The sequence below is a fragment of the Meleagris gallopavo genome, chromosome 2 (assembly GCF_000146605.3).
Source record: "Meleagris gallopavo isolate NT-WF06-2002-E0010 breed Aviagen turkey brand Nicholas breeding stock chromosome 2, Turkey_5.1, whole genome shotgun sequence".
Classification (NCBI taxonomy): domain Eukaryota; kingdom Metazoa; phylum Chordata; class Aves; order Galliformes; family Phasianidae; genus Meleagris; species Meleagris gallopavo.
This window is the reverse complement of record NC_015012.2, coordinates 34,872,493-34,878,590: the sequence shown is the minus strand read 5'-3', so window position 1 is coordinate 34,878,590 and position 6,098 is coordinate 34,872,493.

Here is a 6,098-nt window from a genome sequence, read left to right as displayed (position 1 = left end):
CTCTCTCCTCCCTGTTACCTTGGCCCTGGCACCACTTTGGGTTTCATACACCCACAGTATCAGCTCAAATTTACTGCACAGATTGTAAAGGGAAGTAATAAAGCAGGAATTAATTATATAAATGATGCAAATGTATTTCTCTATGCTGTCAAAACCTCTGAAACTGGAACTGGCTAATACAGGTGTAAGACAGTGTTCACTGTGTGCAACTCATCCAACTATATAATAGAAGATTCATCCACAGGGACAATTAGATGTCACAGTGCTTGGTATTAGAATGAATAACTTCTACGTCTTTTTTTTACTTCTGTTTTCTTTCCAAAGTATATCTTAAAATTCCAAATTTGGCTCCATTGAAAGGGATTTACAAAAGCCAGTACACCTGTAGAAACCCTGAAGGCCCTCGAGAAACATGGAGGGTAGCCGTCTAATAGCTGAGAGAAGTTTCTAAATTAGGTGACAATCTGCAGCCTTGAAACCTTACTTAGGTAGCTAAGTTCATAAGTAATCTCTTTCAGAAATAGAGCATATGTTCTAACACAGTTTTAAATCACTACATTATTTTAAAACATCTTCTCAAGAGAAGGAAGCAGTATTCTTTATTGAATACCCTATTGGACTGTGATGTGTATATTAGAAATTTCTCCAGAACAACAGAGGCACAAACTTGTATTTCACAGTATCAGAACTATGTGCCAACCACTCAACTACAGGCTAATCTGCTAGGAACACTAAATCCTTCCTATTAAATGATTCTACTCATCATTAGAAAATTAATTGCACTGAAATAGAGTAACAGAATGGAACTAAAGTTTAATCAGGTCCCAGAGGAGTCCTAGGATCCTGTCTGTACTCAGAACACTGTATGTATATTTTATCTAAAATATGTCTTGCATGAAACACTAAAAAAGAGCTCAAAGTTGGGGGTAGTACTGAAATCACCCTTTTTACATCCTGGACGAATGCTCACCATTATATACAGAAAGTAGGACAGCCCTCCTTCCTGTAAGTTCTAGTCCTACAAACATGCAAGAGACCATCTTGGTAAGTTGAGCATATCTGTGGCCAGCTGGAGAAGAAAGAACACAGTAGATATTTCTATCTATAACATCTATCAAGTTATACAGCGCATGCAAGAATAATGAGTCCTAAGTTTATAGTACAACATTAGAAAAATATGGAAGACACACATTCTTTTACAAACATCAGATACAGGTTAAATCAAATTATTAACAAACAAAAAAACCAAAACAAACAACAACAACAAAAAAACCCTTAAAATAATGGGCATTTAAAGATGAACTCTCCAAAATACCAAGGAGGAATTTTGCTCTTGTAGCTGTGAATGTGGTGATTTGAACCACCTCTACTTTATTTCCCAAAGCAGGTGGACAGAGGGTCCCAGCAGATGCTGGTCAGGTGAAAAAAAGCAGAGCAGATAGCAGTTCACTGGTCAGTAGTTCACTGAAGGGTTTGCCTTAAAGGCAGAGTTAGGAGTAGCCTAATAGCTGCTTCAGGTTTATTAGGGCTAAAATATGTCAGGATTTGAAACCATTGTTTCCTTTCCCATTGCCATTTTACCCCCTCCTCAACCATGAAGAACTATGCAAAGAAACCCCAACACAACAGAGCTGTGACACTGTGGAAAACCTGATGCTCTCACAAGAATAGGACGCAGAAACTGGAGAGGGTTACCTACAAACAATCAGCTCAACCAGCCTTCGTGCATCCTCAGAATGAGCAGTTTGAAACTTGAAAAAGTCCATGAGGATGCTCTCAAAAAGGAAAAAATATAGGGCATTACTTTTATAAACCTACTGCAACAGATTTAATAAATGGTACACATAGCAGCACTGAAGCAATTAACGCTAACTCCATGGTAAACAGACAGTAGAAAAGCAAAACCGCGCTGGAATAGTCTGAATGGAGCCACATTTCCACATGAAACTTGTAGGATTCCTCCATGGCAAGAGGAAAATAGAAAGGCAAAGGCAAAACAAATTGGAACTAGCTCTATATTGTTTGGAGAGAAAGATCAGGTATGAAAATTATCAATTGTGGGGAGGATCTTGTACAAAAAGGAAAAATGAGATAAAAAAAATATCTGAGATGATGAAAGTTCAGGATGTAGATGGGTACAATATGATCTATCATTTTCCCCCATCTTGATTTCCACATAAAAACGCACGGTATTTTTCTTTGATCTCCACTATTCTATAACAGAGATAAAACAAAAAACCAAAATCCAACAAGCAGTTGTAAGGACTAAATGAGAGAAAACAAAAATTTTTTTTGTTTGTTTTGTTTTTCTTTTTTTCCTGCAAGTGCCCTGAGAAAACAAGTACACATTTTCGTGGAAAAACGCATTAAAAGACTATGCTGGTTCAAAACAAAGGTATATAAGCCAGACATAGGTTTATTTCAAAAGAAATTCAGAAGTTTTTTTAACCAATGGAGTTGCGATAGTCTCAGAAGTTGGAGTCTATTGCACTTTAAGATGGAGCCCAACAGGCTTCAGAAAGGGTTGAAATCTTGTGACCATTGCAGCAAAATTATTTTAATTGCCCGGAAATAAGATAGTTTCCCTCCATGTTTTTCCTAGCAAGCCTACACCTAGTGTTAAACTAACAGAAGTGTCAGTTGCTTCAAAAGCTGCAGCAGGAAGGCAGGGACATACGCCACTTAAAGAGTCATTCCTCTCCTGCGTTTCACATCCGGCATCTTTTAGTCACCTTCCTGCCTGTTGTCATAGTAGAAAGATGGTGCTGAGTTGCTCAGTGCACCAAACCATTCTCTTCTGAAAAAGGGAGGGAGTAGGCACATGAGATCTTCAAGCTCATCTCATTCAGAGTTTGAAGGAAGAAGCAGAAAAGAAAAAAAGAAGGAATGAAGAAGAAAATGGTCCTCCATCTCCCTTTCATTTTGTGATTTTTTTTCCTCTGTCTGACTGTAAAGCAACATCAGAAAGACAATCTGTTTCCCAGTGAAGGATTTCCTTTCTAGTGATGCTTTTCATGTTTAAAATTAGGAAACAGAGTATTTTATATTTCAAGAATTAAAGAAAGCAGAATGACTGAGATTTATGGGCCAGTATTTTGCACTCTTGCAGCTCAGTGGTAGTTGTAAAGAAGCCACACAGACTGTGACAAATGGAAATATCTCTAGGGTGTTCATCTGTCAAACAATTTCATTCGCATCTCATCTGCTTTCTGAATGAGATATGAAAATGAGTCTGCTGCATTACTTCTGCTGTCAAAGGCAAGGATGGATTCAGTCCCCTTTAAAGTGACAGTGAACTTTTTAGATTTTTTTGTCTGAAGAATGAAGACATAGGGTTTGACTTTATCTGCAGAGAACAAGGAGATATGCCCAAAAGACTTTCAGATTTAGTCCATTGGACCTAAAGCAAAAATCCATTTAACTTTCAGGTCGTGTCTGCCTTTTTGAAGTTTCCTGGCTCAATTTGTTGTGAAAGGTGTCTGAACAACAGTACTGCCTGGGAAAAGGCAAGGTCCCAGTACTCCCTGAGCAGTTGTTTCAAGCAGGAATCAGAATTCAGCAGTTTGCTCAGAAAGGGAGGGCAGATGCCAACGTGCTTGAGGATTGGGAAGAGCAAGGGAACAGCTATAAGAAAGATCTGCCTATTTCACTTGGGGGAGTGACAACAAAGCCACCACTCTCCAGTCATAAATTGAACTGATGACCTGAAAAAAAGAGTATTCCATTACCTTATCCTCTGCCAAACCTTTACTCACTCTTGACTTTTACTTATGTTCTCTAAATACTGAGCTATCAAAACTCCTATGAGTTTACCATCATCTCCAAAAGAATCTCTGATGCTAAGCTGGAGAAAAGAAGCAAATTTTTTTGTAATTACCACACATCTACCACACTCTCCTATTTTTATTACCTAGTCTCTGACACATCTTATTCCCATACCTTTCCTCTTTCTATCCAGTATATTTTGTGCATTCACCCACTTGTTCTCCAAACCGGGATGTGCTCAGAACAAGAATCACAGGACAACTTGGGTTTGAATGAACCTTAAAGATCATCTAGTTTCAAGCTCTTTGCCACGAGCAGGGTTGCATGCCATTTTCACACATAACAAGTATGCAGGAAGTGGTTCCCCTAGCAGTGAATTCAGTGATAACTTTGTGATGCTGCCTGTTTTGTAGAAACCCAAACTCTGAAAGTTTTCCAGAGGTAGCACCAATTCTGATTCATCTGAACATTAGTAACTCTGCGAAATGGGGCAGCAGCCAGAGACAAAAGACTGGAGAACACTGCTGAGGTCCCTGAGCTGGAAGAGCCAGAAAATAGTAACCATATAGTCTGCTGTTGATTAACCAGCTTGAGTCAGAATATGTTTATGAATGAAAGACATTTTCTTAATAATGAACCCTACGACAATCCTTTCTCCTTCTCTCCTGTTGCCTGCTGTAGCTAGCTGTGCTATTGCTTATCAAAGAATGAGATTAGAAGAACACAGAGAGCATGAGCATTTAGTATTCATCTGTGAGACAGTTGTCTGGGTAACAGCCTTTTATTTTTGCTTTTTTTTTTTAAAGCCATTTTTTCAGTACCATATAAGGGTACGGACCACAGTTCAGGACTATAATCATCCAGTCTCTACTCACTTGTTGCCACAAATACAAACGCATTTTTCATCAACTCAAATTTCTGTATTCTTGCTCAATGATTAAAAGCAGTTGTGACTATTGTGATTTGTGCAGCACTCAGTGCAGTGAATATGCTTCCACTACGGCAGACTGGGTCCTCCACTGACACAGCCAGAGGGACATCTTTTAAGATCTCAAATCCCTTCAGCAGCAAACACCTGCTGAGAAATTCAGCTCTGTCAAAATGGGTGCAGATCTGAGCATCCAAAAGAGCAAAGAACTTGGCACCATAGAAGCCTTAGTCCTAAAGAGAGCATGAGTTTTGAACAGCAGTTTTCTCAGTCATAGAGCTGATTTTAGATGCCTAAGTCTTTTTCCTAATATAAGTCTATTCTGTTTTCAAAGGTCTTTAGGCACTTGTAGCATAGAGCTCATTAGGATTAGCATATGCTGGATGAATGGAAATCGCTTTGAAAAAAATATTATTTGAGAACACTCGTGACTTCACACACTCCTCCCTTTTTCCCCAGAATTTCAAATGCTCAGACAAACAGCTTTTACAATATTTCTGAAGGATATATCTCCTCCTTGCAAGTGTTTTTGCAGTAATTTAATAGTAATTACACAATGACTGCAAAAACAAGACTGACATCGCTAGCAAAATTTACATAAAAAAAACAACAACTTTCCTTGGACATTCTGCTGCATGACTTGCTCAAGTAAGTGTACTGAAATGTCCCAATAGAAAACAGATGTCCTGGGGATGGTAACAACTCTCATTATCAGCCTGCTTCTTCAAAAAGAAAGAAATCAGCAGCACTCCTTTTGGTACCAGTGGGGTCACATTTAAACCTGTTGCCATCATGACAACATGACAACAGGTCTTCTTTCTTTTTATTTTTGCTCCATAAGTAAAGAAAGATGACTCGGGTCTCCTGAATTTTGTATTTCTAGTATTTGTGTTCCTAGGAACGTCTCTGGTCTGCATGCTGGTCCATCATTTGATTAACTGCTGCAGAACTGTGGCAAAGACATCTATAATGCTCTATAGACCCAGCCTCAAAGATTACAGTGAGGTAAATCCCAGGCAAGCAAAAAATTAATGAGTAGCATCTGATATCAGAGGACTCTACCTATCCTGAAATCCTGACATTGATATAAGCCTGAAAATTGTCCTGAAGTCAGTGAAATTACAGTAATTACACTTAGCAGGTGATAGGGATTAAGTGAATTTTTAACAAACACACACACACACACACACACACACACACACACACACATCACAGAACCATAGGAGTTGGAAGGGACCTCTGGAGACCCTCTAGTCCCACCCTTGCTAAAGCAGTTCCCTACAGTAGTTTGCACAGAACACAGCCAAGTGGGTTTTGATTATCTCCAGTGAAGGAAACTCCACAACCTCTCTGGGCAGCCTGTTCCAGTGCTCTGTCACTGTTATTCCTGGTTTTTCTATGGAAC